Source organism: Saccoglossus kowalevskii, chromosome 20 (assembly GCF_978046115.1).
Source record: "Saccoglossus kowalevskii chromosome 20, keSacKowa6.1, whole genome shotgun sequence".
Taxonomy (NCBI): Eukaryota; Metazoa; Hemichordata; class Enteropneusta; family Harrimaniidae; genus Saccoglossus; species Saccoglossus kowalevskii.
The window spans coordinates 11,999,214-12,017,414 of record NC_140660.1 but is presented as its reverse complement, the minus strand read 5'-3'; the positions used below and the strand labels follow the sequence as shown (position 1 = coordinate 12,017,414).

Below are 18,201 nucleotides of genomic sequence, written 5' to 3'. Positions count from 1 at the left end.
AACATTTCCCAAAATGTCGACATCCTTTTTTGTGGGTCCCATGATAAATGTGTGTCCGAGTACGGCTTCAAATTCGCCATTTTGATTTTGATCATCATATATTATAAAACATTTGTTTACATGTATATAAGGTGCTTTCATTGGAAGTTTGATTTGGTTTACAAAAAAATGCTAGCAGCCTTGTAGTCGATTCGGGTAGGCATGACCACGTGCTTCGGCAATCGACTTTGAACGAGGTCTCGCGTCATTGTCGTACACGGACAGAATGCCACGCGCTTCAGACATGCACAGTAGTCTCATTTCATTTATTGTAACTCTCTTTCAGTACGGAATCAGTGGACCGTTTTGGTACGCAGCCGGCGCCACTGTCCAGATTATCATGTTCGCTGTTTTGTCTATACAATTGAAGATCCGTGCCCCTGGCGCCAAGACGTTCCTTCAGGTGATCCAGGCCCGGTTCGGTAGACGCATACATTTAGTATTTTGCGCGTTCGCGCTAGTCACGAACGTCATTGTTACGGCGATGTTAATGTTAGGTAAGTAATTGTAGTTTTCGTGATTACGTAAATGTAATGGTTTTTAAATTACTGGATGCACTGACGGCGGAGATTGAAAAACTCTGTTGATTGGAACTGAATTTGTTTTATAACAAGCGATGTTCGTTGCGCAGCGCGTGTTCGCAGTTCGTGTAAACAATGTATTTTACACGCGTTGTGTACGTCGCTTTAAATCGTGTATACGTGCGTACTATTAGGGGGAGGGGCCGTCACCTGTGTATGCAGCAGATGACCAGTCTTTGTTTACAAACAAGCGTCTACCCATGAGCCTTCGTGTTTTAAGCGTGTGTTGTTACCGTAGCGTGGGACTCAATTCCCACGCGTTCGTAGGTGAAGACCCTCTCGCTTTAACGGTATTCAAAAAGTACCCCTTATATAGTGAATTTCAATTAAAATTCCCAAAGGCTCGGGGTGAGATTTCCCGCAGGAGGGGATGTTTTGTCCAACACGAGCCACATGCAACACAAACTACAAAATAACCTTCAATTTGATTTTTTAGCGCTAGTTATTGTATTACCCCGCGTCCCAAAACATAGTCCATACTGTCTGCTGCTAAATCAGCCAATCAAATGGAAATATTGATTCATTTGAACCTCACTCGTATTTTCTCTAGCGGCGATCAAAAGGAAAACTACAAAAGCGTATAAATGTATTCATATGAGTTTCGTTTTTCATGGTCGTTTCGATAAACTTTTCACAAGAAGATGAACTATGCAAATGTGACAAAAGGAAACCCGATTATGCTACAATGTTTTTCTTGGGGCAAAAAATAGATGTTTTCAACTTTATTCAAACAAGTTTAGTTTTTCAAAACTGTCGCTAGAAACTGTTCTCGAATGTATGCACTATACAATTATAACAACATAATCCTGATGCAATATGATAGGGGGGGGGGTCATTTTGAAGTTGAAACTACGGTTTTAACAGAAATATAAAGAGAATATACACAATTTATTTTTTTCTTTTATTTAATTCTAACGAATTTTCTTTTTCATATTTGTGATTCAATAACCTATTCATAAAATTGACAAACTGTATCGACAGTACGCCACAGAAAATACCAAGATTCACTCACTCTAAATCCATTCAAACGAGTTTCATCATTTTTGCTGGATATCGTTCACAAATGTATGCACTATACAACAAAACAAATCTTGACACAAATACACGGGCCGGTTTCAGTACGACAAGACAATATGCCGTGGATTTAAACACAATTTTAATGTTCCAATAAATGATTGAGTTTTAAAATTGTGTGTTTTAAATATGTTGTGTTTTCAGTATTTATTTCGACGCAAATTTGCTAATGGCTTTAACGAGCTATCAAATTACATAACTATATTGTAATGTGCACAATTTATAACATAATTTTTTTTTTTTTATGTTTTAATGTTTCAATGCAAAACTGCTCATAAATGTATACATAACGGAAAAATAAAAATAAATCACGTGTTGTGTTCATAAATCATCGACATGTGCGTCGTCTAATGCTTCAATTGAGCCTCGCTTTTGGGGAGGATCTCCGTGTCAAATTGATCAGTGTCCTCCCATTTGTGTTTTGCTTGATGACACGTGACTATTTAAAGCGAGGGAGTCGTCATCTGCGCATGCGTCAGACGGCCATAGCGTGTCATTGTTTACAAACAAGCGGCTACCCATGAGCCTTTGCGTTTTAGCGTGTGTTGTTATCGTCGCTTGGGACTCAATTCCCGCGCGTGCGCAGGTGACGACCCCCTCGCTTTAATTAAACAGTAATGTGTGTTTTTTTAATATTCAGACAGTCATCATTGTAATGTTTATACATGGCTGCCATCTTCATACCCAGAAATATTATTACTATGAGGTTATTACGAGGATACCTCAAAGTATGCACGAAGGATCGGTCGACACGCAGCGGAGGTCGATGTGACGGCGTACTGAGTGCATACTTTGAGGTATCCTCGTAATAACCATATTATTATACATCTTTCCTTTCCAAGGATATTCATGGGAATGCCGAAATTCAAAAAGTTTAGAGCAGAATCAGCGAATTTCTTTGTGTGGAGTCCCGGTCAAACCCTGGTGGAAGCCATGTTTGTTTTTATTATTAGAGAACGCTTACGCGCGTAATCATTCCATATTTGGAATTCGCATTTCCTAATATCATGGGTCGGATGAAAATACCCCATAAAATAACACAAAATTACGTCACGCTATAACTTATGTCGTTACTGTGACAGATGTATAATAATATAATTTATTATCACGTTGCTTGCTTATACCATGAAAGGTACTAACGTTAGTACCTTCCATGCTTATACACACATGTTTTTTTGTAACGCGATTCAAATACTTTATAGGCTGACACATAAACTCTATAAAAAGGAATAATGAAAATTGACAAACAACAAAAGAAATCAAAATGTTTGACTCACCATCTATCTTGTACATTTTTGCTTATAATTTAATTAACTGGTGTTAAAGTGGGAGGGTCGTCACCTAAACGCAGAGGCTTATGAGTAGACGCTTGTTTGTAAACAATGACACGATATGGACATCTGACGCATGCGCAGATGACGAGTCCCCCGCTTTAAACAAAATTGCCACTATGTGCAATGCTGTTGGATCAAACAATATAATCTAATCGTCACGATTTTTTCCATCAGCTGGAAAGCAATGGCCGTAACTATCATTTATCTGATGTTATGAGCAAAATTATTTATGAAACAAAATCTTAATTTTCGGGAGCCAACATTTTGTTAATGAAACAGCCACCATTTTGTTTTACTTGAGTAACACTTCCGAGTAACATTTGAAAGTAATTCGTGTGTATGTTTATATCATTGGCACCACTTAGCAGTGATTTGACATAAGGGATTACAAGCAACGTAGTATAAAAGAAAATGCCTCGGTTTCCTAGCCCGCTTATAGAGTATATTGGTGAAGTATTAATTATCATAATTCTTCATATTAATAATTGCTTTTATAGGCTGTTGTAGATCATCAACTGGTAATTATTTCCCTATTGTGCGTAAAGTTATGAACAATTTGCCAACTTCATTTTAGAACAATAATGAAAAACAAAATCTGTAGGCTTAAAAACGTACTGTAATAAACTATGATGGCGAATTATTGTTTCCATCATCTATGTATTTGAATTAAAACAAAATTTTGGAGAGTTTCTTCGAATAATAACCTGTATTTTTTTGAGCATCGCAGATCGGCATTAGTCAGGTGACATGGTATTCCCCGTTTCAGGGCCACGTTTTTCATTAACGTTTCGTAGACGCTGCCTGCTCAAATTGAAATTCCGGGTCGTATGTTAAGCATCGCGCCATTAGACAGTATTTTTGCTTGTCTCTGCCAATCCTATTATAATATTATTAAATCAGAGAATATTTTACAAGACCGTTCATACACGTACATAAATTTGGGGTTTTATTGAAGCGAGGCCACAAATCTCTGAAATCAACATTGTGATCGGTGTTACTTAATGTTAAAGCGCGGTGGTCGTCGCGCAGCGCGTGTTCGAATTTCATGTAAATAAACAATGTATTTTACACGCGTTGTATACGTCGCTATGAGTCCCATATTGAACAGGACGCGACCCTTTAAACAAAGCTTCGCTGCCGTAAAGGGCACAACGTACCAGTGTTACCCACAAGGGGTTTTAGCAGGGCGCAGCGCCCTGCATAGGAAGTCGTGCACCCTGCATAGGTTGTCGTGCGCCCTGCATCGGTCAACAAGCGCCCTGCATTCACATTTCCCGCCCCGATCAAATACAATTGCATTGTTAGTTGAGTATACGGCACAGAAGCATGTTCATTCTGAGCCTTTATCACATCCGTTAGTGGAACATTATAACGAATGGTTCAACCATTCATTGAAAGAAATGTACATCACCAACGTTTTTGTTTTTTTTTTATTCGAAGGTGGAGCTGCTGTTCTCACGACTCTGGTTGATGACCTCAGCGTCGAACTCGCGGCCATGATACTAGCTTCAGTCATTGGTGGGTACACGTTTATCGGTGGATTGGGAGCTACCTTTTATGTGTCGTATTTCAATACAACATTAATATTTATCATAATGCTCGTCTTTGTGATGAAGATTTACAATCAACCCGATCAAGACTTATTCGATAATCCATTAGGTAAGTTGGATTAATACGTGTTTGCCAAAATAATCTCTATGTTCTAATTGTGTAACTTGTTACATTGTAAGCTCATTATCATGGACACATTTATAATGAATTTCCTGATATAATGAACACATTGCATGTCTTCCGTTTATGGCGAACTCAATGTGCTATGTGCTTCATTATAGTGAACACTTCACTATAACGAACTAATTGAATGTTACAGAGGCGGCGGAATGACCTTTTGCATAGGGGTTATCTGCTAACCATCTCTCCCTGATCTTACTGGAGAGGTCCTGGGACATGTTCCCCCGGAAAATGATGAATCTAGATCCTCTGAAACGCTATTTCCTGCATTTTGAGGGGCAAATGTTACTGACATGTTACCAGGGAAAACTTATTAACCCACGTTTGATTTTTGATTGGGGGGCACCCCTTCGACATTTTTTCCGGATGGCCGTAAATAACTTTCAAAGTGACTTATTGCTGACTTAGAACCGACTTCAAGTTGAAAATAACTTCGAACCGACTTATTAATAACGTAGAAACCACGGTTACTCAAAGAACTTCCAGTAACCGTGGTAAAACCATAGACCCTCCAGTCTACAGTCTACTGGAGGGTCTATGGTAGAACTAACAAATTCGGCAATAAGGGTGATACTTTGTACTGCTAGGTCAATGTGATAAATTATTCATGAGGACGTTCGATTCATGCATATTAAAGAGTAGATACAAACTAAAATAGCGACAGACGTATTCATAATTACTGTTATGTTGAAATAATTACCCCGGGGATTTGTTCAGGCAATAGTATTTCTTGGGATTCACAACAATGAACCGAAGAGCAACATCAAAATAACGTAGTTGTGGGTGAAAAAGACTTTATCGTCTGCACACATCTGATTACGTCAGTTCTATTTTTAGAAAGAACTCGCGATCGCGACAATACAATGCGCGTAGGCAGCTGTACTCATTGGATGCCGGTGGGGTTTATCTTTATACAACTCACTTCTATGAATGTTTAATCATGTATACCGTCACGAGGCCAAAGGTCACGAGGGTGCTTAAGTGTAAAACAGACATCAAAGCGTATATTTACCGAATTATATCACCGCGAGAAACCGGATGCAACACTGGGATTGGAATTGGGATTATATTGCTGGCACTATTGTACTGAGCTTAATTTGCATATACAAAAATGGAGTATATTGCTCATGAATAATTCAATACCATTGAAAGAATAAATTAATGACGTCAATAGCTTTAACAATGGTAATTATAACTGCTGCAATTATGTAGGTTCGACCTCAACCATAGATAACGTATTCAACTAGCTCAAGAAGGATTGCCGTCAACTCTAGATGTTGTTGCCCCTCGACCAAGACAAAAACAAATTACAGAAAACTACATACAAAAAGTAGTACTGAAATGCTGGAGAGAAAAATTATGACATCCAAAAGCAAACATATTGTATTTTTTTATTTAATTTGATTGTGGCGAGTGTTTTACATCGTTTTAATTACGGAAACCGTTTTTCCATAACGTTTCGTTTATTGATCTTCTAGTGGTTGCCCGAGGGCGCCATTATCTAATCTCAATGTATAGTACATATATGAATAAATAATAAGGTCTTTGAGCCTGAATAGTTAAAGCGGGGTTGTCGTCACCTGCGCATGCGTCAGATGGCCATAGCGTGTCATTGTTTACAAACAAGCGTCTACCCATGAACCTTTGCGTTTTTAGCGTGTGTTGTTATCGTCGCTTGTGCACGTGTGCAGGTGACGACTCTCCCCCCCCCCGCTTTAATAGTTTTGATTTCGAGGCAGAATATCAAGAAACACGATCTCCGCTTGCTAGATGGTTTCTCAATGCTGTTTTGGTTTATCATATAACTTTCTCATGACGCTGCCTGATTGTGTTTTTTGTGTTGTTGTTGTTGTTGTCTGTATTCAATTCACGGATTCCCTCTATCCCGGACTGTGCCCAGCTCAAAGATTAATTAGTTGAGAATTTGGGTATATGTACGAAATGGGGTTCGGCGGTCTCCGAGATAATTTACTATTAGAGCAAGCCGTTCATGCTCTCAATCCAAACACCGCCATAGATTCTGCTCGGAGTCTAGCAAAATTCAGCTGATACGTAGGACAAAACGCACGCTATATACAATAGGTACAGCGGCGATACCATAACTTATATTACCCTAAACAAGAACTTAATAACTAAAATGTGCAAAAGTACGAGTTAAATTGAGATTCTCACACATGAACCGTGCCCCTGGTACTAGTTGAATAGTAGGCCCCTAACAGCGTTTGAGTGTCATTTATTAATGCCGGGGTAGCATCTTGCTGCGCTCACCCTCCGTGCCCACTCATTCAGCCTTCTCCGAGCAAGTGTCTAAGTCTGAGCACAGCCTATGCCCCATAACTCGTTGAGAACCCGCTCATCTGCATCAGCCATGGTGCTCTCGGTCTCCCCAGGCCGTCTCCACTGGCCAGGATTTCGTGCAGACAGAATCTGGCCGGCAGGGTCGTTCACCGAGAAGCAAGCAAAATGGCCGAAAAAGCGGATCTAGCAGTCACGAATCAAGCAGGTGACTCTCACCTTGCCAGTCTCCCTGAGTACTCTGCTGCTAAACACATGGTCCTGCCAGCGATACCCAAGGATTCGCCGCATGGAGGTTGTCACAAAGGTGTTTAGTAGTTAGCCTCAGTCCCTTAGTAAGTATCCAGGCCTCACAAGAATTTAGTAAGACCGGGAGCACAAGGGACTTGAAGACTCGGACCTTTACACCTCTACTCAGATATCGCGATCGCCACACACTTTTGTCCAGCGATCTCATAGCACCCTGTGCAAGGCCAAGACGTCTTGCGACCTCAGCCTCATAGCTGGCAGAGCTGCTGATCACGCTGCCGAGGTAGACAAACGAATCAGTGACATCCATGTTCCCATCCTTCGCCGAGTCGAACCTGACAGAGTTATCCAAGCTGTCCCCGAAAGCCTGAATTTTGGTCTTAACCCACGACACATGGAGTCCAAAAAATATATAACAATATAATGACTGGAGACGCAGAAAATGTTAGAATTATGCAGGAAATGGTAATATTACGCAGGAAATGGTAATATTACGCTGGAAATGGTAATATTACGCAGGAAATGGTAATATTACGCTGGAAATGGTAATATTGAGAGCCCCGTATTCGACGAATCCAATTTCTCATCAATTGTCGCATTGCTACATCAATTCAACCAACAGTTGAGTTGTCTGAATTGCTTAATTATTGATTTTTCTATTTCCGTTCAAGCAGCAAAAATCGGGGTTCATTGAAAAGATTAATGGGGGATGATGAGTATAGTCCGATAAAACCGGAGGGGCGGTTTGTACATGTGATACCTGTGTCAGTCTTTGCAATTAGGCAATATTTATAGAATGCTTCTGGCGGATTTACTGTAATTTCTTTTAAATTAAGCTGGTTATACCTTTGGGAGAATACTGCAGCAGAGGTCAAACCATCTTTAATGAGATTTCGTGGGCGTGTAGTTTAGTTGATCACGTGATGCAAAAATGCTGATTTCTGGAATCATTAACAATAAAGCGGGGGAGTCGTCACCTGCGCATGCGTCAGATGGCCATAGCGTGTCATTGTTTACAAACAAGCGTCTACCCATGAGCCTTTGCGTTTTAGCGTGTGTTGTTATCGTCGCCTGGGACTCAATTCCTGCGCGTGCGTAGGTGACGACCCCTCAAGCTTTAAATCCGATTGTATAATCATCCGTATCTTCCTGCTTTCCGGAGTATTAGTTATCTATAGAACGTGTTTTCTAACAAATACAGATCCTTGTTTAGTTTGTTACACCATTAATTTTATGATTGGATTTTTGAGATGTATGTCTCATTCAGACACTTGTCTGGATCTTATTCCCAATCATAGTAACTCGGGGGAAAACAAACGTGTGAGTTGGATCACGCCATCATGTGGTGAGAAATTCGTTTACTTTGTTTGCATGGCACTGACATGCTCATTCATTAGTAATGGGGGTCTCTGCGATGCACAATTGACTTGCGGAATTTGAAGATAAATCATGGTATACTAAATCTCACCGATTTTTTGCTCTCAGTGAGATGTTAACGACATTTTGCGTTGAATGCGAATCCAGAACATTGCATACAGAATCAAGTTCACGAGGGGAGAACTCTCGAACACCAAACGATAAGCCTACGCTAAATTAAAGCAGGAGAGTCGTCATCTACGCATGCGTCAGCGTGACATTGTTTACAAACAAGTGTCTACCCATGATGAGTCTTTGCGTTCTTAGCGTGTGTTGTGTATCATCGCTTGCGACTCAATTCCCGGCGCGCGTGCGCAGGTGACGACCCTCCCGCTTTAAACAGTGTATTGTGCCAGGAGAATATTGCACGGCAAATTATATTACACTGTTGTGCATCAAGTCAACTCATAGAGTTAAACGTCACTCGGGGGGGGGGGGGGTAATAACCCCGTATCACTGCGATGAGCCTTGACTACGGAGCTAATCAAGTGACGTTACGATTTCTTTAGACAAGTAGTCACGACAAAATGTCATCCTTTTGTCAAAGATGTACCCAATATACTGAAGATTTTTTTTATACCTTTAGAAAAAAAATACTTGAAAGAAATCTCCTTCCGTCGTATTATCCAGTGTTACTATGATTATTTTTTTGCAAAATGTTCATATAGGTCACGTTCACCGACTGATCATACCGGTGAAAGCCTCTGGAGAACTGACTTATTTCAAACTTGAATTTTATTTTACCGAAACGTTATACAGAGAGATTGAAATGCAGTGTGACATCTAAGCCGACATGGCTCGCCACTGAGACGCGATCTTTCACTGTGACGTAACTTGATGTAACATTTCACTAGTGCGTATATAGTGATGTTGAAAAAAAATTGTAATTTGGTAAAATAAAATTCACATTTTATAAACAAAATAAATGTAAATACGAACGAAATCAGGGTCAACAACATTGCCTCAAATCACCTATTCTCGTAGCGGACATCCGGGTATTTCTACTGCATGGCAACCATCACGGTGAAAACAAAGACCGAAAACTATCAGAAAATGGTACTTTGGAATAGTTATTCCACACTCCCCTAAATAGTGTAAAATATTATCCCTGCATGTGCAACATATATAAATTTGGTTGCTCAGGATTACTTCAAAATTGAGTGTTGTTTTCTCGAATTTAAGTATTTTCACCGGCTCTCCGACCGTGACGTAGCTCCATCCCGAAGACACAGACACATACAATTGTATTTGTTTCCTGGATACCGACCTCCCCAGCAGACGTCAAGATGACGCAACTTCGTTTGGGGGATTTCATTTTAACTCACGATTTCTACAAAATTGGTTCTGTTAGTATGGAGGGCACATTGTTTGGATGCCGTAATTACCCTCCGGAGTCTTATTACCGAATTTGAATACTTCAAGTTCTCAATAAATCCTGTTGGCGAGTCATATCATGAGACCGGTGTGATAGGTATTTTTGATGGTTAAAAACCTTTCACTTAGGTAACCAGGATTCGGTCGTTTCCACGCTAGGCTGACAAAAGACACACACAAGCTTCATTCATGCTCCAAACGATTCTCCGCCAAGTCCCTGGTTTTCACCCGAGACAGCATTAAATCACTCTTTATTTCTTGTCACTCCTTAACCACTTACAATCAGTATAAGAGACTCCAAGGCCTTTCCTTCCAACAAACAACCAATCACATGAAAGTTTTACACATCATAATCAATTAATTACTCGTCAAGCTGTCTAGAGAAAACATTTCTATACATTGTCAACACTAACTAATATTTATGGGGTAATAGTCTTGCACTAACATTCCACAAAGATACCACCTTAGTTAGAATCGCAAACAAAATTGGTTTAGGATTACAGCTACTGTATTGTATCTTAAAAACTGCAGAGTCGTAAGATGTTTTTGGTTGATTTCGACTAGCTCGCCATCTGGCCTTGTCATTAACCTTTATCAGTATATGTCATGGCAACCACTGTCAAACTGACTGAAATATAAATCATGACACCGGCATGGGATTGAAAGATTTTCGGTAATGATGCAGACAGTGGTCGTCGCGCCGCGCATGTGCGACTTTTGTGTCGATAATCATTGATTGTCCCATAATTCAATGCGCTCTTCTAATGTAAATTACAAATACGAGTTTTGACCTGGACGATACTTGCACTAATTACCGCCGGTGACTTTTTCGGTACCTTCCAATCACCTTGGTAACGTCTCAGTTTGTTCTCGTTAATCAGTAAAAATCTCCATCTTTGTTTATATGAGACCCATACCTCGCGCATGCGTGGCGACTCACAACTCCAGATAGCTAGGAACTTCAAACTTGCCACACATGTTTCCTATGTAACCAACATGACAAGGCAATTTTCAAGGATGACAAGTTGACAGTAACAGTAGGGTAACAGTATATGTGTTCGTATTATAGCTAACGGGAAAAGATCACAATTGTCTTTAAAACGGAAGAGTCGTCACCTACGCATGCGTCATATGGCCATAGCGTGTCATTTGCAAACAACCATGAGCCTTTGCGTTTTTAGCGTGTGTTGGTATCGTCGCTTGGGACTCAATTCCCCCGGGCGCGCAGGTGACGGCCCTCCCGCTTTAAATCCGATTGTTTAACCGTCCGTAGCTTCTGCTTTCCGGAGTTTTAATTATCTATAGAACGTGTGTGCTAACAAATACAGATGTTTAGTTTGTTATACCATTTATTTTATGATTGGATTTTTGAGATGTTGTTCTCATTCAGACACTGTCTGGATCTTATTCCCAACCATAGTAACTCGGAAGGGGGGGGGGCAAACATGTGAGTTGGATCACGCCTTCATGTGGTGAGAAATTTTTTTACTTTGTTTGCATAGCACTGATATGGTCATTCATTAGTAACGGGGGTCACTGTGACGTACAATAGGTGATTTTGTGTTCACCTGCGAGATCTCGCGAGATGCATGAAAGACGTGCGTCGAACGTCTGCCGCAAAAATCGAACAATTTGATTTTGAACTCGAATTTCTTTATTTCGTAGCTCACATCGACCGGCCAATCTTCGACACAGAAATATTGCTTTCGAATACCCTCACTTAATTGAAATTGCCTATCATCAAATATGTACTGCACATTATTAAGCATGGAAATGCACCCAAAATATTTTCGCGTTTGTCGAATCCCACGCGATGTTTGACGCCACTACGACGCTATGACCTTTGTTTGTCCTGTTTATACGTTCGATTTCACGCATAACGCGTGATTCTCGCAGTGAACAGAAATGGTCTATTGACTTGCGGAATTTGAAGATAAACCAGTGAGATGTTAACGACATTTTGCGTTGAATGCGAATCCAGAACATTGCATACAGAATCAAGTTCACGAGGAGAGAACTCTCAAACACCAAACGCTAACGCAAAGACGAAACGAGTCACACTGCGAAAACCTAACGATAAGCCTACGCTAAATTAAAGCGGGAGAGTCGTCATCTACGCATGCGTCAGCGTGACATTGTTTACAAATATGCGTCTACCCATGATGAGTCTTTGCGTTCTTAGCGTGTGTTGTGTATCATCGCTTGCGACTCAATTCCCGGCGCGCGTGCGCAGGTGACGACCCTCCCGCTTTAAACAGTGTATTGTGCCGGGAGAATATTGCACGGCAAATTATATTACACTGTTGTGCATCAAGTCAACTCATAGAGTTAAACGTCACTGGGGGGGGGGGGTAATAACCCCGTATCACTGCGATGAGCCTTGACTACGGAGCTAATCAAGTGACGTTACGATTTCTTTAGACAAGTAGTCACGACAAAATGTCATCCTTTTGTCAAAGATGTACCCAATATACTGAAGATTTTTTTTATACCTTTAGAAAAAAATACTTGAAAGAAATCTCCTTCCGTTGTATTATCCAGTGTTACTATGATTAGTTTTTTGCAAAATGTTCATATAGGTCACGTTCACCGACTGATCATATCGATGAAAGCCTCTGGAGAACTGACTTATTTCAAACTTGAATTTTATTTTACCGAAACGTTATACAGAGAGATTGAAATGCAGTGTGACATCTAAGCCGACATGGCTCGCCACTGAGACGCGATCTTTCACTGTGACGTAACTTGATGTAACATTTCACTAGTGCGTATATAGTGATGTTGAAAAAAAATTGTAATTTGGTAAAATAAAATTCACATTTTATAAACAAAATAAATGTAAATACGAACGAAATCAGGGTCAACAACATTGCCTCAAATCACCTATTCTCGTAGCGGACATCCGGGTATTTCTACTGCATGGCAACCATCACGGTGAAAACAAAGACCGAAAACTATCAGAAAATGGTACTTTGGAATAGTTATTCCACACTCCCCTAAATAGTGTAAAATATTATCCCTGCATGTGCAACATATATAAATTTGGTTGCTCAGGATTACTTCAAAATTGAGTGTTGTTTTCTCGAATTTAAGTATTTTCACCGGCTCTCCGACCGTGACGTAGCTCCACCCCGAAGACACAGACACATACAATTGTATTTGTTTCCTGGATACCGACCTCCCCAGCAGACGTCAAGATGACGCAACTTCGTTTGGGGGATTTCATTTTAACTCACGATTTCTACAAAATTGGTTCTGTTAGTATGGAGGGCACATTGTTTGGATGCCGTAATTACCCTCCGGAGTCTTATTACCGAATTTGAATACTTCAAGTTCTCAATAAATCCTGTTGGCGAGTCATATCATGAGACCGGTGTGATAGGTATTTTTGATGGTTAAAAACCTTTCACTTAGGTAACCAGGATTCGGTCGTTTCCACGCTAGGCTGACAAAAGACACACACAAGCTTCATTCATGCTCCAAACGATTCTCCGCCAAGTCCCTGGTTTTTCACCCGAGACAGCATTAAATCACTCTTTATTTCCTGTCACTCCTTAACCAATTACAATCAGTATAAGAGACTCCAAGGCCTTGCCTTCAAACAAACAACCAATCACATGAAAGTTTTACACATCATAATCAATTAATTACTCGTCAAGCTTTCTAGAAAAACACTACTATATATTGTCAACACTAACTAATATTTATGGGGTAATAGTCTTGCACTAACATTCCACAAAGATACCACCTTAGTTAGAATCGCAAACAAAATTGGTTTAGGATTACAGCTACTGTATTGTATCTTAAAAACTGCAGAGTCGTAAGATGTTTTTGGTTGATTTCGACTAGCTCGCCATCTGGCCTTGTCATTAACCTTTATCAGTATATGTCATGGCAACCACTGTCAAACTGACTGAAATATAAATCATGACACCGGCATGGGATTGAAAGATTTTCGGTAATGATGCAGACAGTGGTCGTCGCGCCGCGCATGTGCGACTTTTGTGTCGATAATCATTGATTGTCCCATAATTCAATGCGCTCTTCTAATGTAAATTACAAATACGAGTTTTGACCTGGACGATACTTGCACTAATTACCGCCGGTGACTTTTTCGGTACCTTCCAATCACCTTGGTAACGTCTCAGTTTGTTCTCGTTAATCAGTAAAAATCTCCATCTTTGTTTATATGAGACCCATACCTCGCGCATGCGTGGCGACTCACAACTCCAGATAGCTAGGAACTTCAAACTTGCCACACATGTTTCCTATGTAACCAACATGACAAGGCAATTTTCAAGGATGACAAGTTGACAGTAACAGTAGGGTAACAGTATATGTGTTCGTATTATAGCTAACGGGAAAAGATCACAATTGTCTTTAAAACGGAAGAGTCGTCAACTACGCATGCGTCAGATGGCCATAGCGTGTCATTTGCAAACAACCATGAGCCTTTGCGTTTTTAGCGTGTGTTGGTATCGTCGCTTGGGACTCAATTCCCCCGGGCGCGCAGGTGACGGCCCTCCCGCTTTAAATCCGATTGTTTAACCGTCCGTAGCTTCTGCTTTCCGGAGTTTTAGTTATCTATAGAACGTGTCTGCTAACAAATACAGATGTTTAGTTTGTTATACCATTTATTTTATGATTGGATTTTTGAGATGTTGTTCTCATTCAGACACTGTCTGGATCTTATTCCCAACCATAGTAACTCGGAAGGGGGGGGCAAACATGTGAGTTGGATCACGCCTTCATGTGGTGAGAAATTTGTTTACTTTGTTTGCATAGCACTGATATGGTCATTCATTAGTAACGGGGGTCACTGTGACGTACAATAGGTGATTTTGTGTTCACCTGCGAGATCTCGCGAGATGCATGAAAGACGTGCGTCGAACGTCTGCCGCAAAAATCGAACAATTTGATTTTGAACTCGAATTTCTTTATTTCGTAGCTCACATCGACCGGCCAATCTTCGACACAGAAATATTGCTTTCGAATACCCTCACTTAATTGAAATTGCCTATCATCAAATATGTACTGCACATTATTAAGCATGGAAATGCACCCAAAATATTTTCGCGTTTGTCGAATCCCACGCGATGTTTGACGCCACTACGACGGTATGACCTTTGTTTGTCCTGTTTTTACGTTCGATTTCACGCATAACGCGTGATTCTCGCAGTGAACAGAAATGGTCTATTGACTTGCGGAATTTGAAGATAAACCAGTGAGATGTTAACGACATTTTGCGTTGAATGCGAATCCAGAACATTGCATACAGAATCAAGTTCACGAGGAGAGAACTCTCAAACACCAAACGCTAACGCAAAGACGAAACGAGTCACACTGCGAAAACCTAACGACAAGCCTACGCTAAATTAAAGCGGGAGAGTCGTCATCTACGCATGCGTCAGCGTGACATTGTTTACAAACATGCGTCTACCCATGATGAGTCTTTGCGTTCTTAGCGTGTGTTGTGTATCATCGCTTGCGACTCAATTCCCGGCGCGCGTGCGCAGGTGACGACCCTCCCGCTTTAAACAGTGTATTGTGCCAGGAGAATATTGCACGGCAAATTATATTACACTGTTGTGCATCAAGTCAACTCATAGAGTTAAACGTCACTCGGGGGGGGGGGGGGGTAATAACCCCGTATCACTGCGATGAGCCTTGACTACGGAGCTAATCAAGTGACGTTACGATTTCTTTAGGCAAACAGTCACGATAAAATGTCATCCTTTTGTCATAGATGTACCCAATTTACTGAAGATTTTTTTTTTCAAAGAAAGAGATCTTGTTCCGCCGCATTATCCAGTGAAATTATAATTAGTTGTTTGCAAAATGTTAAAATAGGTCACGTTCACCGACTATTTTTACAGGGAATGCCTGTGAAGAACTGACTAATTTCAAACGTTAAGCTTGGCAGGCAAACAACGTAAGGCCAACAAAAAGAAAATTTATGTTGCCTCAAGTCGGAAAATTGAAAAATTGGGTCGGGCGGTCGGATTTTTTTTTTAAACTCGTGAAAACTAGGGGTATGGTAAATAGCCGAAGTATATGGGAATCAATCAAACGCATGCTAGATATTAAACACAAAAATCAAAGTGTTTCTTTTAGTCTTTTGTACTAGTATTTAAATACAGATCAACCCGAGGTTCAAAGTCGCCACTTATCCCCCGGGGACCCTGGGGATCGAACTACGGTCCGGGATCGTTAATTTTTAAAGGAAACACTTTTTGACTGCTTAAAATGGTGAGTTTTGAATATTTGGGCCCAGTAAATAAATAAAAACAAAAACGCGACCCGATATTTCATATTTTTCGGCCGAAAGACACGCTATGGCCATCTGACGCATGCGCAGGTAACGACTCCCTTGCTTTCAAGCGGCACAGTCATCGAAACGTGTTCTGTTCAAAGTGAATCCCACGCGAAGTATAACATTGTTCGACGGCGCGTGATTTGAACTCACTGCGCGACTCGACGACGACGCTTTGACGCACTATCGCACATACTTCCAAGCGTAAACGTTCATTCGCACTATGTCTTTTTTACGAAGGCACAAAAGTGCAGCAGGTGAGATTCAAACTTGCGATTACGGCGCCTCGCCACGGTTGCCACGGTGGTTTCTAACTACACTGCATTAAGCGTTCCTAACGGCTCGAAATGGCATTTGATGAACGCTAAATGTCTGATGCCACAGACAAGCGCATACATATAAAGCCGATTATTCATAAAATTGTAAAATAAACATACTATATGATTGCCGTCGGCTTTACGCGACAAGTTGACCGTTATTTCCGTGCCCGGGTGAGATATATACGATGTATGTGTCTTATGAAATCTGATGAGCGGATATCCGACCAGGTTGAATAGCTGTGTTGCTGTCCTAGGTCACATGTCCAGGTCTCGCGAACTGTGAACAATGTTTAGTAACTTTAATAATGATATATCTTTTATCCAAAATGTGATTGAAATAAAAAAGATACCGGGGGGTACATAGAACTTGCCTAACGGGGACGTGCCCCTGATATTGGTCTCGGTTTTTTTTATTTTAGGTATAATTATCAGTCTTATTTCTGGTCAAGATATGTATAAATATCGGTGATATTTTTTCCGATTTGGTATACTTATATGAGCGAATATTTCCACTTCAGATCCCCGCCTCAGATCCATATATACATCAACCCGGAAATTAAACAAGGCAATCAACATTTAAACGGATATTTAACACGGAATAAAAGAGGGCGCACATTCCTCAGTGAAACCCGGCCTGAGTTCGCGCATGTGAGCAAATACGGTAACTGTTTTATTTGGAATAAACAATGATGACAGAAATGGTACTTTGGTATAAATATGGGTATAGATTTTGCCACTATCCAGGTATAAAAATGGTCAAACCTTTGAGCACTCAGGGGCACTTCCCTACCCAGATATGTACAAACTGCACCGGGGGGAGGGAGATACGTGCATCTGTATCGAAAACCGACACCAATAATGGCACGTTCAACGTGAAGTAGGGCGGTGAAGTCTTACGGGTGATTATATTACCCCTTGAAAAATCTACGAATAATAGACGGGTGAGTGTTTCGGGCATGCTGCACTGGTCAGGGTTAGTCTGCACATGCGTGTTCCCATGGTATTGATCTTACATCATAGAGTAGTGACAACGTCGATACGCGACGATTCACCAAGCTATTATTGCACGTGTACACTAGTTTTCTTGATCACAAAAGATTACTTTCGCCTTCGTTTCATTCACATATTCATATTCTAACTCAGAAATTAGCTCGTACACTGCTAAGTTGAATATTAGATTATGAACAAGCAAAATGAAGACATCAGTAACGCATGCGCAGAATCAAATTTCGCTGTAATACAACATTCAGATAACTCTGCTGAAACAAAAATATACGTCACAGTTACTCGGGGTGAGAGTTTGGTATTCTAAATAAAATATACTTTACAGTAAATATAAAAAATAGATAAGCACGTTAGTTATACACACGGTTTGCGATAACTAAAAGATGCTGTTGGCATAATGTTGATAAGCCTATCCGATTATCGGATTGGGAGCGACCTTTATCGATTTGGTTACCACACTTACACTGAAT

General features: G+C 40.6%; 1 pseudogene; it reads left to right on the top strand.

Annotated features, from left to right (window-relative positions):
- LOC100375707 (uncharacterized) overlaps positions 1-18,201 on the top strand; it is an 80,430-nt pseudogene that overhangs the window by 45,450 nt on the left and 16,779 nt on the right.